General features: G+C 45.4%; 1 long non-coding RNA gene across 1 annotated transcript; it reads left to right on the top strand.

Annotated features, from left to right (window-relative positions):
• The first annotated feature begins 12,671 nt into the window (after positions 1–12,671).
• On the top strand, positions 12,672–15,966 carry LOC147970558 (uncharacterized). The gene is made up of 2 exons (XR_015604100.1): positions 12,672–13,113; positions 15,666–15,966. It is a non-coding gene; the product is annotated as an uncharacterized LOC147970558 (long non-coding RNA).
• The last annotated feature ends 2,837 nt before the right edge of the window (positions 15,967–18,803 follow it).

The following is an 18,803-nucleotide window of genomic DNA, read 5'->3' as shown; positions in this document are numbered from 1 at the left end:
GTAACACCTAGCCAATCTAGGAGACACCACTCTCCAAGAAGTAACAAATGGTGTGTAGGTAATGAACTCCTTGCTCTTGTGCTTCAAATGATAGTCTCCCCAACACTCAACTCTCTCTCATAGGATTTGGATCTGGTGGAAAGAAGGTTTGAGTGGAAAGCAACTTGGGGAAAGCTAGAGATCAAGATTCATATGGTAGGAATGGAATATCTTGGCCTCAACACATGAGTAGGTAGTTCTCTCTCAGAAATAGGATGCTGGAAGTGTAGGCTTAGTCTGATGGCTCTCTCCACGAATGAAGAGGAGGTGGAGGGGTATATATAGCCTCCACAAAAAATCCAACCGTTACACACAGTTTTCCAATCTCGGTGGGACCGAATCAACAAACTCGGTCGGACCAAAAAGGTAAACCTAGTGACCGTTAGAGATTTTCGGTGGGACTGACATTCAACTCGGTAGGACCGATATGGTTAGGGTTTGGGCATAACCTAATCTCGGTGAGACCGATTACACAAACTCGGTGAGACCGAGTTTGGTAATAAGCTAACCAGAGAGTTGGTCAGGCAAACTCGGTGGGACCGATTTGCTCTTTCGGTGAGACCGAAAAGTTACAAAAGGGAAACATAGAGTTTACATTGCAATCTCGGTGGGACCGATTCGCTCAATTGGTGAGACCGAAAAGTTACAAAAGGGAAACAAAGAGTTTGCAATCCCATCTCGGTGAGACCGAGATCCCTATTGATAGAACCGAATTGCTAGGGTTTGGCAGTGGCTTATGACAAGTGAAACTCGGTGGCGCCGGATAGAAAGAATCGGTAGGACCGAGTTTGGCTTAGGGTTTAGGTCATATGTGGATATGGGAAAGTAGTTGAGGGTTTTGGAGCATATCACTAAGTACATGAAGCAAGAGGCTCATTAAGCAACACCTCATCCCTCCTTGATAGTATTGGCTTTTCCTAAAGACTCAATGTGATCTTGGATCACTAAAATGTAAAATGAAGAGTCTTGAGCTTCAAGCTTTAGCCAATCCTTTGTCCTTAGCATCTTGGAGAACTTCCCACAACCTTTAGTCCATGCCACTCCATTGTTGAACTTATCTGAAACATACTAGATGAAAACGTTAGTCCAACAAGAGATATGTTGTCATCAATTATCAAAACCACCTAGGGAGCACTTGTGCTTTCATGTAGCCTCACCGCGTCTTGTCGAGGCCAGGTTTTTTCCTGTCGAGCTGGATGTTTCGTGGCTTCTCCAGGACAATTGTTCACCTGGCAGGGCCCACCACTACCCCCACGTCCTACCGTTGGCGCAGATTCCGAAACTGCCAAGATAGAGGCACCGCTATTCCACCGCTCTCTCCGCTCTGTATTCCCCAACCCAATCCTCTCCCTCCTCGTCGCCATTCTCGCGAGTTCAACCGCGGCCCCCCGACGGCTGCTGGAGAGCGGAGGGCGTGCGTGGTGGCGGTGTGCACGGTGGTGGTGTTTGAGCGGTAGAGCTGCGCGAGGGTGCAATGGTGCGTGTGGGCCCCGCAGAATAAGGCGGAACGGGGCCAATCTCGCTGCAGAAGGGCAAAAGGGGCGCGCGGTGAAGGTCACCGATGGCGCTGTGTGTCCGGCGGCCGAGTCGTTCTTCTGGAATCGTGAGGTAAGCACAAGATGCACCCATCACCATCGTTTTTTCTACTCCCACGGTATGGATCAAGGTACTCGATGTTGCGGGGGGATTGGGATTCATGCGAGCAGGGAGGTGGATGTAATCACGTTCTCATAGATGCTAGTGGTTTGCTTCATGTTTCACGGCAGGGACGAACCGCGGTTCCTCGTGGTGGGGGATTCATGCTGTGAGGAATAGGTGGTGTGTTGTTAGATTTATTCCTAGATTTGTTTGGTTTGAGATGGGGATGGACAGGTCTGGGGATTTGCTTGGCAGTTCATGTGTATGATTTTGGGATTTTTTGTGGAGTTGCTTCGATATTATGTAGGAGTTGCCTGATTGAGGCTGGATGAGTTGGCGAAATTAGAGTTGTCTGTTCTACTAGTCGTAGGGGGTGTCCATCGTGTTGCTTCGACATTGCATGGGAGTTGCCTGATCAACGTTGATTGAGTTGCCGAAACTTAGAGCTGTGTGATCTACCAGTACCAGGGTGTTCACTGATTTTTTGCCTCGACATTGTGTTGGAGTTGCTTGATTGATTCTGGATGAGTTGCCGAAATGAAGAGCTGTCTGATCTACCAGTAGTAGGGCGTTTCACTGAGTTGCTTCGATTTTTTGTGAAGGAGTTGCCTTATCAATGTTGGTGTTTGAAACAGAAATTGCCTGGACTTGTTTTTTTTCATAGTTGCCAGTATGATGTAGATTTTTAAGGTTATTTTTCTTAGTAACTTGCCAGAAATCAGTATACAAGTTGCGCGTGACTACGAACCACAATTGCCTTTATCAGGAGTTGTGTGTGTTCATTTTGTGCATTGCTATAATGGTTCGTCAGCAAGCTCTAGGAAATGTCTTTTTTCATGTTTTTGTCAGCAACCTATAGTGTTACAAGTAGTAAAGTTCTTTTTTCTCAGTAACCTGAAAATATCGTACTATGTGTTTGCAGTGTCGAAAATGTCCGAGGCAAGGAACAAAAGTGATGGTCGGGATTTACAAGCAAACCCAGATGGTGTATGAGAAACAGAGGTAAGAGCTTGTGATGTGGCACGGGGTGGCGGTGGTGCTGTTTCCATGTTCGAGTTTTTTCTGCTTTTTCCAATGCGAAACAGATGAACTCATTTTTTCCCAATGCAGGCACACTCATCAGAGAAACAGAACCCAACAATGATTGGCTATAAGCGTAGGCGCACTAAAGAAATAATTTGTCGTGGGAACCGCCCGTCAGACATAGCTAGCAGTGCCAGTGCACAAGATGATGATTTAGAAGGCAAGGAGGTCACACAAGAGGAGGAATCAAAGCCAAAACGCCGGAGAACATTCGAAAATGAGGTATTTACGCATCATGAATTGTAGCTTCCAGATTCCATTTTTTTAAGGTTGTATGATTTATGTGTTCTTTTTCGAAGTTGAGTGATGAATGTGCCATTTTTAGTAATGAGTGTATGTTCTTTTAGCTGTTAAATCATCGTGTGTAAGCAAGGCCACTAGCACTATTGAGCATGTTTAAGTCATAAGAAAAATGATAGTCTTCTACATAGGACAAACCTCGCATCATCACGGAAACAATTTTGATACTTGCTAATTTTTGTCACACGGAGATTAGACTTAGCCCATATTTCTTGCTTGTAGGGTTGCGGGAACAGGGCATCACCAGCAAGGTTGTTCAAAGTAAACAAAGATCTAGTGCAATGTCAGAAGGATGAGGTAATTCGAATGGAGTTTGGAGGTGTGTTGCAAATTGCAACATGTACCATGCCAGGAGACTTGAGTCTGTGGGTTATGAAGCATTATGACCCTGAAATTTCCCAACTGGTCATCCCATAGAGGGGTGAGATTCCAGTAGATGCAGCAGGTGTTCACGGGATATGGGGTTTGCTCAACAGGGGGAGCAAGGTTTGCTACGAGAATAGAGCAGATTACACATCCAAAATGTACACAATCTTCTAGATCAATACCAAAGGCTCACCAACACAAACATCTTGGTGCAAAATGATTAAGGAAATGGATGGGGCAGCAGATAACAATTTCCTGCGTGCTTGGTTAGCGGTCGCCTTCTCATGTTTCCTTGCTCCTACCACAAGTTTGAACATATCCCCATGGTGTTTTCCTGCTGTGATGCATGTGGATGCGATAACGGAGACCAATGTATGCCAGATTGTAGTTGATCAATTAAAATTGGCATTCGCGGGAGCAGGTGATAAAACGCAGTCTGCTGTTGCGTCATGCATTTAGTTGTAAGTCTAGCTTGTTGTTTGTCCCTTTTTCATAGTTTTTCATCTCCCTGCTCTTGTTGTTCATCTACTCATTTTCCTTTTTGTTTTGATTTGCCTCATGTAGCTGCTATACCTAGACTCATTGGATGTGGACAAACCCATCGCAAGCACGGTTCCAAGAGTGTCAATTTGGAATTCTGATCTTATTTCCAAGGTCATTAAGAAGGACAAAAAGGGCTGGGGGGAGTTTGGCAAGTTGCAGGTAAGTTTCCTCTTATGTTTGTGAAGCACATGATCATTCAGTCACTTTAGTTTTCTTCAGTTTCTTAATCCCTATTTGTAATGAAGTCATATAGATGTCAGGAAACTTGCCAAGCAACAATTAGGCAACACAGTATCCTTAGCAAACCACATTTGTTCCTTGGCAACTCACCATATGTGTGTTATTCTCAGGCAAAACATGTGTTGTTGTTTTGTTAAACCAATCATAGGCAATACAGACATATACTTCAGGCAACCACACATATAATGCTTGGCAACTCACAAATAGATGTGAACTATTTAAAGTTTTTCCAATGAAGTTATAGAGTAGAGAAAGTTGCTTACCCACCAGGTTTTTTTCTTTTTTGCCTTTTCTTTTGTTTGCATTTTTCTCACACTTAAAACTACAGCTCAAGACTGAGTTCACTCGCTTTGCCGATGAAAGCTTATTCGGCAGTCTTGATCATGTCACAGAGTTCGTGGCAGCAAGGCTCCCCAACTCATACGACTCAAATGTGAGTTGCCTTATACATTTTTCTTTGTTTGCCTTTTTTGTACCTGTTCTAACATACGTGCCCCCAATGTCCTCTCTCTCTCTCTTTTGGTGTGCGCAAAAACAAAAGAAGTTTGTCAGGATGGTGCAAGAAATATGTTTTGAAATATCACACTCAATGGGCAAGCTCGTATAGGGAATTGGGAAACTTGACGATGATGGCGGCACAACTAGCGTGCCAGCAGCTGACAATATTGCTCGTCCAAGTATTGAACATTCAAGGGAAAGGCGCGATGCCGGTGTGAATGACCCCCGCACACTTCCTAGTGATGGAGAATCTTACCAGTCGGGGAGTGACACAGACGATGGCCATGAAGACGAGAGTGAAGGATCAGACGGTGGTGAAGGTGACTCCGACAGCGATGGGGATGATGGTCATGGGAACATGCATGGAGAGACCAACAGTGGTGGCAATGATGCCCAGGACCAAGAGGATGAGCAAGAAGAAACAGGACGGGAGGAAGCAAAGGCAGAGGTTGAAGAGCTTGACACAGAAGATGAGAAGGAGGATGAAGATGAGGACGAAGAATAAGATGAGGAGGATGACGAGAGAAAAAATGAGGAGGAGGACAAGGAGGGTGACGATGACAATGATGGTGGTGGCGGGAATGGGGATTCTGGTGACCAGACCACTGGCAAAGGTCATAGTAGTGGCACTGATGAACATGGGGCCAAGGATGGGAGTCATGAGCCAGTTGAAAACGACTCCGAAAGCGAGGAGGGTGCATCTATGCAGTATTGGATTAAGAAGAAACGAAACACTCAAGAGATTGAAATCCCAGAACCATTTTCGTTGTTGGATCTTGTCAATCTAGATATCAGAAAGGAGGGTACCACTCCTGACATCCCGATGCTGGAATTTGCCTATGTGTCAGATGGTTTACCTGTTGGTTGGGAAATGAAACGGATTTTTAAAGAGCCGATTGACAGTCTGGAATTTAAGATAACATTTGACTTCATACTGGAAGATATTTGCCCCCGCAAGACACGAATCGAACTGATGCAACAAGTTTGTGGTTTAAATTACATGGCCACAGCAGTCGGACCTGTGCATCAAGTAGTTGTACTAGCAGCAAAAGGCCGGCCACCAAAGCCACCGAAGAAGCAAAGGAAGGTGACCTTAATAGATCGACCAACTGTTGTAACATGTGATGTTTTGGATGAGCTGGGAGCTGAGTACATGAGGAGGAATGAAGCAAGATGTCAAAGCATGCAAATGCCATGGACCAGTCAGGTGGGTATAACTCAGAAGGCAACTGCAGTAGAGAATCAGGCAACCACCCTTGAAATGCAAGCAACTATGACCAACAGCAAGACAACCCCTGGGCTTGATCATTCAAGAAAACTAAGCATGTCAAGAGAGGACCCAGTTGCACTCAGGAGCGGATGCAAGGAAATTGTCGATTGATGCAAAGGAATCATATGTAAAACAGTTCCAGGCAACCATCTGTTTGCTTAATATTTATTGTTTCTTCCCCCTCTTCTCTCGCTAGACACCGAGAACGACGCCGCTGCTACCCAGTACGACTACGGTGTTGACGACCCCTCTCTCTTGCCAGAGCAACCAGGCAAGCCCCCCCCCTGATCACCAAATATCGCATATTCTTCTCTATACTGCTTGCATTAGAGTAGTGTAGCATGTTACTGCTTTCGTTAATCCTATCCTGATGCATAACCTGTCATTGTTGCTACAGTTGTTGATACCTTTACCTGCTATCCTAATGTTTAGTATAGAATGCTAGTGTTCTATCAGTGGCCCTACACTCTTGTCCGTCTACCATGCTATACTACTGGGCCATGATCACTTCGGGAGGTGATCACACAGGTGGTGACTAATGTCGGGTCAGCTCGTTGAGTACCTGCAAGTGATTCTGATGAGGGGGCTGGAAGGACAGGTGGCTCCATCCCGGTAGAGGTGGGCCTGGGTTCCTGACGGCCCCCGACTGTTACTTTGTGGTGGAGCGACAGGGCAGGTTGAGACCACCTAGGAGAGAGGTGGGCCTGGCCCTGGTCGGCGTTCGCGGTTATTTCAAGATAACACGTTTAACGAGATCTTGGTATTTGATCTAAGTCTGGCCACTGGCCTATACGCACTAACCATCTACGCGGGGACAGTTATGGGCACTCGACGTCATGGTATCAGTCGAAGCCTTCGTGACGTCAGCGACTAAGCGGCGCGCGCCGGGTTGGACCGCGTAACGTAACTTCCTTTGTAATGGAGGTTTCTAGGTCTGCTCACCAGCAGCCCTCACAACGTGCAGGTGTGCAATGGGCGATGGGCCCAGACCCCTGCGCCATACGATTTAGACCGGCGTGCTGACCTCTCTGTTGTGCCTAGGTAGGGCTGCGACGTGTTGATCTTCCGAGGCCGGGCATGACTCAGAAAAGTGTGTCCGGACAAAGGGGATCGAGCGTGTTGGGAAATGTGGTGCACCCCTGCAGGGAAGTTAATCTATTCGAATAGTCGTGACCTTCGGTAACAGGACGACTTGGAGTTGTACCTTGACCTTATGACAACTAGAACCGGATACTTAATAAAACACACCCTTCCAAGTGCCAGATACAACCCGGTGGTCGCTCTCTAACAGGGCGACGAGGAGAGGATCGCTAGGTAGGATTATGCTACATGATGCTACTTGGTGAACTTACCTTCTGCTCTCTTCTACATGCTGCAAGATGGAGGTGGCCAGAAGCGTAGTCTTCGATAGGACTAGCTATCCCCCTCTTATTCCGGCATCCTGTAGTTCAGTCCACATATGATACCCTTATTCCATCTGATACCAACGCATACATATGTAGTGTATTTCCTTGCTTGCGAGTACTTAGGATGAGTACTCACGGTTGCTTTGTTCCCCCTTTTCTGCCTTTCTATACCCGATTGCTGTCACCAGACATTGGAGCCCCGGAGCTAGACGCCACCGTCGACAACGACTCCTACTACACTGGAGGTGCCTACTACTACGTGCAACCCGCTGATGACGAGCAGGGGTAGTTTAGGAGGATCCCAGGCAGGAGGCTTACGCCTCTTTCGATCTGTATCAGAGTTTATGCTAGCCTTCTTAAGGCAAACTTGTTTAACTTATGTCTGTACTCAGATATTGTTGCTTCCGCTGACTCATCTATGATCGAGCTCTTGTATTCGAGCCTTCGAGGCCCCTGGCTTGTAATATGATGCTTGTATGACTTATTTTATTTGTAGAGTTGTGTTGTGATATCTTCCCGTGAGTCCCTGATCTTGATCGTACACGTTTGCGTGTATGATTAGTGTACAGTCAAATTGGGGGCGTCACAAGTTGGTATCAGAGTCGACTGCCTGTAGGAATCCCCCTTCCAAACTCCTTGGCCGAAGTTGAGTCTAGTCATGGGGAAACTTTTACTAACTTGGCTGTGTGGCTTACGGGCCCACGTCATCATTTGGGTGGTATTAGGATCTTTTACTCCTCGACCTTTATTTCGGGACTCTGAACGCTCTTCTACTCAGATTAAACGAATTTGCTAAAATCTAACATTAGGATCTCGTGATCACTTTCACCCGGAGAGCCCCTTATCACAGATGATGGCCTGCTTCACCAGAAGATTCCGAAGATACTCTCCGATATTCTCTTGAGACTTTGTGCCCACCACTTTTGCTATTCCCGTCCACCGATAAATCGTTATGGATAACCACATACACTTGTCCTTCTTACAATCAGTCCTCAGTTGCTCTTGTTATTACAAGATACCCCGAAATACTCGTTGTTGTCCAAGAATACTTTGTGCCATCGGTTTTGCAATTCCATTCCATCGAAAAACCCATGCGGATAATTTCTCGCACCTATCGAGTATCCACTCATCCCCAGTTGATTCTTGTATGTCACCAATCTTCGAAATACCATTCGATCTTCCGAAAATCCTCAGCAGCCTATTGCTCTTGGAATTCTTGCTTGCTTGCATTATGGTTAATCCCATAAGTCTAGTAATCTTATTGGCACCCTTTGTCACTGTTATTTTGAGCTTATTAATTCGATATGCTCGCGAATGCTCGCAATCATAAAGCAATTAGAATTCTTCCCTTCAGCGCACACGTCACTCCGGACATGAGCTGGTTCTCGAGCAATCAATTTGCCGTCGATTCCCCCCCCCTATGTCTATTCGACTATCCATCCTTGATCAGAACGTCTGCTTCCGATCCTTCATTTTGGAAATCATAATTCCTTTGTTATGTAAGCATCGAATTATTCAGTTGTTTCTATAACCCGATGCCTTTGCATTATTTCTTCCTCTAAGTGAGTACCGATACTCACATCAGCTCCGTTGTGGATCGTCCGATCTATTGTTGGGTTCTTATCCGGTTGTGTCACTCATTTTCAACCACATTGTGAGTTCTTCCCTTGATACATAATGCCTTTGGTAAATTGTATCCTCTGTTCTTGCCAACCATGATCTACCTTTGAGCTTGTGTTAATTACTCTTGAAGTTTGTAGAGTATGTTCCTAAGATGCCCCGCTGGGCTGAACCTATGCTTTCCTAATTCATGAGAACCCGAAAGTTTTCACGAGTCATAATCTTCTAGTGTTTTGCCAGATAAATTTCCAACACTACAACTTCATCAGAGCAAGAGGTGAATGAAATGTTATGCATTGGAGAAATGGGAGTCGACCTTGAGCTTGTGTCCATGCCCATGGAAACGATGTAGACCGCCTCGGAAGCTTCTTCCAAAATGATTTTTCATCTGAATAATTCTTTCGGTATCATTAAATTGATCCCTTGCAGTTATGGTTCCGACCATGCTGTCTTATGCAATATATCTGGAAGAAATTCATTCCCATGTCTCGTTAAATTTTTTACAAGGTTAAAATATCTGCTGTCGTCAGTCAATGACCCAGTTCTACTTCTATCATGTTCTGCCTTCGAGTTTTACCCTCTGGTATCTCGAGGATATCATGCCTTTGCACTTCATCTTAATAACTTTGTTGAAGCACTAACTTTCCTCGTCGTAATCACTCTATAGGTTCTAGGTTGCCGTCAACCAAGGACACCGTTTAGTAAATCAAATCCGCTCAAAAATTCAAATACCCCTAGTAAATGTTACTGGGAAAATTTTATACTCAATATGGTTATTCCTAGACTATCGGATACATCCCTTTGTCTTGCTATCTTTTACTGTGCTACCTCATCCTTCTCTGGTGCACGAATTCTTCAGAGTGTGAGCACGACTTACGTCAAGCTTTCAACATCACGTTGCTTGTCCTGAAAGGCAACTTCGGTTCCGAGCTTGCATCTTATATATTGATCCAATAACTTGCCACTTCGTCATTCCCTTGCTTATTGCCGTTGTTGTTTGATTGCATCCTCTTGAAACCTCCCGGCAAATGTGTCGGATCACCTTCAACACTTTGACTTCTTCCGAGATGTCGATTGTGTTCAGGATGAGAAATACCCTCCTTACCCTCGATGAATTTTGTTATCATCGACAACACCCTTGACTTCCTTTCATCGCGAGCTTGTCCACGTTATGATTACAACTTCCTCTCCAACTTGTATTATGATCTGCCTTGAAGTATTATTGTCTTTTATGTCGAGAATGTTGCGAGGATTGCTCCACCTCTTAAGAATTCTTGGTATAGTGATACTTCTCACCATCACTATTCTTTCTTGGTCCCCGTGTTGATTCCAACAAGTGAACGGTGTTGTTTGGATTCTTTTCTTCTAGCAACCCTATTGCTTTGAAGTTAATGGTCGACATTTCATTCTTAGACCATTGGTTATCAAATCACCATTATAGCATCGGTCATGCTACCTAAGCCCATATTTCGGGTGCACCTTTCAACCAATGCTTAATTGGATATGTTTTCCTCGAGCATATCTCTTATATCAATTGATCTGACAAATGTTATCTCTTTGTTCACATGATTGTGGAAATCCATCTTTTGGAAATCTCGATGAATTGTCGTTTGGTTCCTCAGCCACCCCCTCATCCTCTCCTTGGTTTAATGATGAACTCTTGTTTCAGAACTCATTTCCCTAGATCATTTCCGAGGATCTCACAATGTCATCTCGTCAATTTGTGTTACACCTTTCTTCTCAGGCATCCTAAGTCTATGTTATCCTGACACCAATCAGATCTGCATCTCGGTCAGATATGATGGTTGGAACATCCTTCCAAGAGTTATAACGTTGGTCTTTATATGACTCGGTAAGGTGATGTCATGCCTAGCACACCGGGCCGGAGAATCTATTGTTATAGTTTCCTATTTAGCAAGGTTAACCATTCTCCCATGAGTAAGTCGTAAGACTTATTCTATATGTTGTTCCTGATGAATCCTTTGTGTATCCAAATTCTGACCTTTGCTTGAAGACCGTGCCAATTCTATCTCGGAGCTTGTCTGTGGTACTCCGATCTTCGATAAGAACATTTAAAACACAATGCTAAATGTGTTTTGCTCGATTATCCAAACACTGCTGTATGGGTAATGTCATGAAAATTTCTCTCCCCCTACCTAGAGGGTTTTCTACATTATATCTTGTCACAGATATCATACTCTGTTTGTCCTTGGGAAGGAAATACCCCTGAAATATGTGTTTTAACACATTTTCCTTTCCATTGTTCTGTTTAATCTGATAATCATATTTTCCTTTCCATTGTTTGGTTTAACATTTCTTGTGATCAATATGATATAAGCAGTAATATTCTCCTGCTTATGTAAACACCTAGTTGTACAATTCTGTCAGCAAGACCCTGTTACTATTGTTAGTGACATTCCGGTCGCCACCGATGGACGAGAACTTTGCCTATTGGTCTGCCTCGTTCAACGAGCAGGGAAATGGTTCTCTTCGTCCCTCGCCCTTGGTATCGATGTTGTTGCCGACATAACTGACGGGCTACCCTCTGACATGCCTTGCTAACATGATCACGCAAGACGTCTCCACCCTTCCTACTTTTAACCCACATGGTGGGTCCATAACCCACAGTTCCACAGGATCAAAACCTGACTCTCCTGTACACCCCCTGTTCCCAAGGTTGTTCCTCGCGTGTGGCCTCGTATGTAATTCATGAGCCACCTTTCGAGGGATCATCAATCCTGTTATCAAACACAATACTTATCCCCGTTGCTCTTGACCCCTTTCGCATGTTGTTTCAGACATCGAACGATTGCCTATCCGTTTGAAACTTCTGATGGTACCTTCTTACTTTACTCTTGATATTTTCTTAAGTATCTATTCGAGAGTTACTTTCTACCACATTCCCTGAGTTATCTGCTAGATAGCCAACCTTGTAAGGTCCGTTCTTCCGCAGTTACCCCTTACCTATTCGTAAGTACGTTGGAGTTCCCAAAGAAAAGGACGACTTCACCATGATGACCTAAAGCAGAGAAATGAAGACGTCAATGTAATGGATCAACCTGTTCGAGAAGAGCAACCAAGACCGAGAAGATCCGTTAGATTTTTGTAACCCAATCCCTTCCCCCTTACTCCCCTCCTAAATCTCGGGACGAGATTTCTTGTAGTGGAGGAGAATTGTGACGCCCGGATAGTTAAGCTACAGTAATTCCCTGCAATGATGACACGTCACCGCAATTACTGTTGTTAAACTCACGATGATTCAATCCCGTTTGAAATCAACATTCAAAATCAAGTCAAACGTTAAAACTAAAATGTTCAGAATGGGACAAATAAATCCTAAGTCATAATGGTGGAGGAATCTTCTCTTTATAAAATATCTAAATGCACTAAATTGATTAAAACAGGGTCAAAACAATAATTTAAAATGCTTTTCCAAATTATAAAATTCCGAAACATTTTGTCTCCAAACCTTTTCTCGCAGTGCTAAATATTGCATGGTAATTATTGAGCCAAGTCTCATCTTTTACAAAAGTGAATTGGTGGCCGACATTTTACAAAATAGAAGAAACTAAAGGGCAGAATAAGAAGATAAGAAATGTTCTTGTGCACTTTAGCCCATTAAGAATAGCGTATGCCCAGCCCATCTAAGCCTTCCTCCACCTCACGTACAGTACAGGGGGCCGAGGCCATGGCGTGGAGGCCATCCACGGCCACCACGGCTCGATGGCCGCCACGCACGCGACAGTGCCGCCCCAACCCTATAAACACGTCTCCTAGAAACCCTAGCCGCCTGTCGACCGATCCCCTCTCATTCCCCATCGAGTCGCCTCTTCCTCTGCTTCAGTGCGAGCTCAAAATCTCGCGCGGTGACCGCGCGAGACGCCACTACCTTGCGCCATCAACGCGGCCGCTGACCTCCCCAAGTACTAGGAAGACGTCCAAGAGCCTCCCCGCCGTCATCTCCTTCGACTACGCTACCGGATCGAGCGACGCATCCCTCGAACGCTCGCCATCGCCGCCATCTTCACCGCGTACATCTTTGTCGTCCGTCGTCGTTTGCCGCCTCTCCGGTCCAGCCCCGGCCTCCCCGGCCTCACCATCGGCATCGTTGTGAGCTCCTCCTCCATCCCCCCTGCTTATTGCCTCGATCCGTTGCCATAGCCACCCGTACTCGCCGAGGCCGCCGCTCCTGGAGTTCGCGCTCACCGCGTACACGCATGCCCCTGGTCGCGCTCGCCCACCTCTGCCTTGACCGCGCCGTCCGCGTGTGCCCCCCCCCCCCCCCCCCCCCCCACGCTGCTCGTCACTCCGGCCGTGCATAGCGCACGCACGCGCCCAACCGTGCCACCTCTGCTCGCCGTTGCTCGCCCGCGTTGTTGTAGCTCTGCTCCTACCGCTGCTAGCTCCGCCACCGGCTGCTACTGCTACCACCTGCCATCGCAGCCGCCTGCACGCCCTACGCTCGCTCGCAGCTAGCGCCCGCGCCCACCAGGGTCGCACCCTTCGTCCCCTTGGCGCCGGTGCTGGCCTCGCTAGCCTCGCTGGCTGGAACCCAGCCGTGGCCTTGGGCCATTGCACGAAGGAGCCAGCCTTGCTAATCGGGATTAGCCCATACTGTTTTTATTAGTAGAATAGTTAGGTACCCTATGACCAGTGGCCCCTGTTTAGTTTTTTTCTACTAGTTCAGTTAGGTTCTTTTAGCACATGTGTCTATGACATGTGGGCTCCATGGGACCGTTGACTAGTCAACGATGGACCAGTCAACTGCTGACTAGGAAGTTGACTGGCCCCACTGGTCATCCCCTCTGTACACTGCTGGGTGCACTGCACCAGGTGCACCAAGCCTTTTCCCTTTTATTTCTTGAAATTAAATAAATTCCAGAATTCAAAAAAATGATTTAAAAATTTTGAAAATTCATATAAAATAATCCAAAACTCGGATGAAAAAGTTTTATATATGAAAGTTGCTCAGAACGACGAGACGAATTCAGATACGCAGCCCGTTCGTCCACCACGCATCCCTAGCATAGTGAACACGCAACTTTCCCCCTTCGATTCGTTTGTTCAAAAACGCGAAACACCGGGGATATTTTCCCTGATGTTTCCCCCCTTCACCGGTACCACCTCTTACCACGTTAGGGCACCCCTAGCACCGCTACTTGTCATGTCATGCATCGCTATGCATCTGTTTGCTGAATATTTATTGTTTCTTCCCCCTCTTCTCTCGCTAGACACCGAGACCGACGCCGCTGCTACGCAGTACGACTACGGTGTTGACGACCCCTCTCTCTTGCCAGAGCAACCAGGCAAACCCCCCCCCCTTGATCACCAGATATTGCCTATTCTTTTCTATACTGCTTGCATTAGAGTAGTGTAGCATGTTACTGCTTTCGTTAATCCTATCCTGATGTATAGCCTGTCATTGTTGCTACAGTTGTTGATACCTTTACCTGCTATCCTAATGTTTAGTATAGGATGCTAGTGTTCCATCAGTGGCCCTATACTCTTGTCTGTCTGCCATGCTAAACTACTGGGCCGTGATCACTTCGGGAGGTGATCACGGGTATATACTATATACTTTATATACATGACATAGGTGGTGACTAAAGTCGGGTCAGCTCGTTGAGTACCGGCAAGTGATTCTGATGAGGGGGCTGGAAGGACAGGTGGCTCCATCCCGGTAGAGGTGGGCCTGGGTTCCTGACGGCCCCCGACTGTTACTTTGTGGCGGAGCGACAGGGCAGGTTGAGACCACCTAGGAGAGAGGTGGGCCTGGCCCTGGTCGGCGTTCGCGGTTATTTCAAGTTAACACGTTTAACGAGATCTTGGTATTTGATCTAAGTCTGGCCACTGTCCTATACGCACTAACCATCTACGCGGGGACAGTTATGGGCACTCGACGTCGTGGTATCAGCCGAAGCCTTCGTGATGTCAGCGACTGAGCGGCGCGTGCCGGGTTGGACCGTGTAACGTAACTTCCTTTGTAATGGAGGTTGCTAGGTCTGCTCACCGGCCGCCCTTGCAACGTGCAGGTGTGCAATGGGCGATGGGCCCAGACCCCTGCGCCATAGGATTTAGACAGGCGTGCTGACCTCTCTGTTGTGCCTAGGTAGGGCTGCGACGTGTTGATCTTCCGAGGCCGGGCATGACCTAGAAAAGTGTGTCCGGACAAAGGGGATCGAGCGTGTTGGGAAATGCGGTGCACCCCTGCAGGGAAGTTAATCTATTCGAATAGTCATGATCTTCGGTAACAGGATGACTTGGAGTTGTACCTTGACCTTATGACAACTAGAACCGGATACTTAATAAAACACACCCTTCCAAGTGCCAGATACAAGCCAGTGGTCGCTCTCTAACAGGGCGACGAGGAGAGGATCGCCGGGTAGGATTATGCTACACAATGCTACTTGGTGAACTTACCTTCTGCTCTCTTCTACATGCTACAAGATGAAGGTGGCCAGAAGCGTAGTCTTCGCTACGACTAGCTATCCCCCTCTTATTCCGGCATCATGCAGTTCAGTCCACATATGATACCCTTATTCCATTTGATACCAACGCGTACATATATAGTGTAGCTCCTTGCTTGCGAGTACTTTGGATGAGTAGTCACGGTTGCTTTGTTCCCCCTTTTCCCCCTTTCTATACCTGATTGCTGCGACTAGACGTTGGAGCCCCGGAGCCAGACGCCACCGTCGATGACGACTCCTACTACACTGGAGGTGCCTACTACTACATGCAGCCCGCTGACGACGACCAGGGGTAGTTCAGGAGGATCCCAGGCAGGAGGCCTGCGCCTCTTTCGATCTGTATCCCAGTTTGTGCTAGCCTTCTTAAGGCAAAATTGTTTAACTTATGTCTGTACTCAGATATTGTTGCTTTCGCTGACTCGTCTATGATCGAGCTCTTGTATTCGAGCCTTCGAGGCTCCTGGCTTGTAATATGATGCTTGTATGACTTATTTTATTTGTAGAGTTGTGTTGTGATATCTTCCCGTGAGTCCCTGATCTTGATCATACATGCTTGCGTGTATGATTAGTGTACGGTCAAATTGGGGGCGTCACATTTTCGACAACTGTTGCCAACCAAATGGTTATGAGTTGGGGTCTGTTGATATTCTGGGAACAAGCATTGATGAAGGTGTGTTGGAGGTTGAACTGTCAAAGCAAATCAACGGGACAAGCAGTGGCATTGTTGACATGTGTCCGGAAGCAAAGGGGAAAACACCCGTGGTCATCGAAATCCCTGATGAAGGTGTGTTGGAAGTTCAACTGTCACAGCAAATCAACGGGGCAAGAAGAAGCAATGTTGACATGTACCTGGAAGCAAAGGGAAAAACATCCATGGTCATCGAAATCCTTGATGATGATTTGCCTTGGGACTTAGAAGAAATTGACTTAGCATGTGAAGAAGCAGAGAAAAAGGCTCAAGGCAGAACAACACACTATAGCATGGACAACTTATGACCTACTGATACGTCTCCAACGTATCTATAATTTTTGATTGTTCCATGCTATTATATTATCTGTTTGGGACAATTGCATTTTTACTCCTAGTTGGTTCCTACCCACGGGTTTTGCCCTTACTTTTCGAGCTTGCTCAGTTTTGCCCTTACTTTTTTCGTCGTGGTCTCTCGAATGCCCTTTGACTGTTTGACCAAAACTTTGAAAATTCATAACTAATTCATATGAACTCAGAAAAATGAAAATAAGATATCAAAATGGTTAGATAAACATTACCTTTATGTGCATATCATTTGCATTCAGGACAAAAGCATCCTTTAAACTACCTAAGGTAATTAATGTTATTAACATTATTAAAAATAAAAAGGTATAAATAATATTTTTTTCATGAATAAAAATGGCATGCAAATGTAGGTGATGTTTTGTGAACATCCAGATATCTTATTTGCATTTTTCTGAGTTCGTATCATCTTGTTAAGAATTTTCTAATGATTTTGACCATTATTTGGAAACTTCATAACAAGTTGATACGAACTCATAAAAATGCAAATAAGATATCTGGATGTTCAGAAAACACCACCTACATTTGCATGTACTTTTTATTCATGAAAAAATATATTTGTATACCTTTTTATTTTTAATAATGTTAATAACATTAATTACCTTAGGTAGTTTAAAGGGTGTTTTTGTCCTGAATGCAAATGATATGCACATAAAGGTAATGTTTATCTGAACATTTTTGATATCTTATTTGCATTTTCTGAGTTCATATGAATTAGTTATGAATTTTCAAAGTTTTGGTCAAACGGTCAAAGGGCATTCGAGGGACCTCGACGAAAAAAGTAAGGGCAAAACTGAGCAAGCTCGAAAAGTAAGGGCAAAACCCGTGGGTAGGAACCAACTAGGGGTAAAAATGCAATTGTCCCTATCTGTTTTGGATGTTTAATGGGCTTTATTATACACTTTTATATTATTTTTGGGACTAACCTACTAACCCAAGGCCCGGTGTAAATTCAAATTGAATCCAAACGGAATGAAACCTTCGGGAGGGTTATTTTTGGAACAAACGTGATCCAGGGGACTTGGAGTAGACGTCAAGACAGGAGCGAGGAGGCCACGAGGTAGGGAGGCGCGCCTGCCCCCCCCCCCCCTGAGCGCACCCCCACCCTCGTGGGCCCCTCGCCGCTACACCGACCTACTTCTTCCTCCTATATATATCCATATACCCTGAAAACATACAGGAGCACCACGAAACCCTATTTCCACCGCCGCAACCTTTTGTACCCAAGAGATCCCATCTTGGGGCCTTTTCCGGAGCTCCGCCGAAGGGGGAATCGATCACGGAGGGCTTCTACATCAACACCATATCCTCTCCGATGATGTGTGAGTAGTTTACCACAGACCTTCGGGTCCATAATTATTAGCTAGATGGCGTCTTCTCTCTCTTTGGATCTCAATACAAAGTTCTCCTCGATCTTCTTGGAGATCTATTCGATGTAATTCTTTTTGCGGTGTGTTTGTCGAGATCCGATGAATTGTGGGTTTATGATCAAGATTATCTATGAACAATATTTGATTCTTCTCTGAAATCTTCTATGTATGATTTGTTATCTTTGCAAGTCTCTTCAAATTATCAGTTTGGTTTGGCCTATTAGATTGATCTTTCTTGCAATGGGAGAAGTGCTTAGCTTTGGGTTCAATCTTGCGGTGTCCTTTCCCAGTGACAGTAGGGGCAGCAAGGCACGTATTATATTGTTGCCATCGAGGATAAAAAGATGGGGTTTATATCATATTGCTTGAGTTTATCCCTCTACATCATGTCATCTTGCCTAATGCGCTACTCTGTTCTTATGAACTTAATACTCTAGATGCATGCTGGATAGTGGTCGATGTGTGGAGTAATAGTAGTAGATGTAAAATCGTTTCGGTCTAGTTGTCACAGACGTGATGCCTATATACATGATCATGCCTAGATATGCTCATAATTATGCACTTTTCTATCAATTGCTCGACGGTAATTTGCTCACCCACCGTAATACTTATGCTATCTTGAGAGAAGCCACTAGTGAAACCTATGGCCCCGGGGTCTATCTTTTATCATATAAGTTTCCCATCTATTTTACTTTGCAATCTTTACTTTCAATCTAAATCATAAAAATACCAAAAATATTTATCTTATTATCTCTATCAGATCTCACTCTCGTAAGTGACCATGAAGGGATTGACAACCCCTTTATCGCTACTTTGCTGCATCACCCTTTCCTCTTCAAGGGAAAACCAACGTAGTGCTCAAGCGGTAGCAAGAAGGATTTCTGGCGCCGTTGCCAGGGAGATCTATGC

This window comes from Triticum urartu, chromosome 5A, assembly GCF_056163025.1.
Source record: "Triticum urartu cultivar PI428250 chromosome 5A, HENAU_Tu73, whole genome shotgun sequence".
In the NCBI taxonomy this organism is placed as follows: Eukaryota; Viridiplantae; Streptophyta; class Magnoliopsida; order Poales; family Poaceae; genus Triticum; species Triticum urartu.
This window is presented reverse-complemented; position numbering and strand designations above follow the sequence as displayed.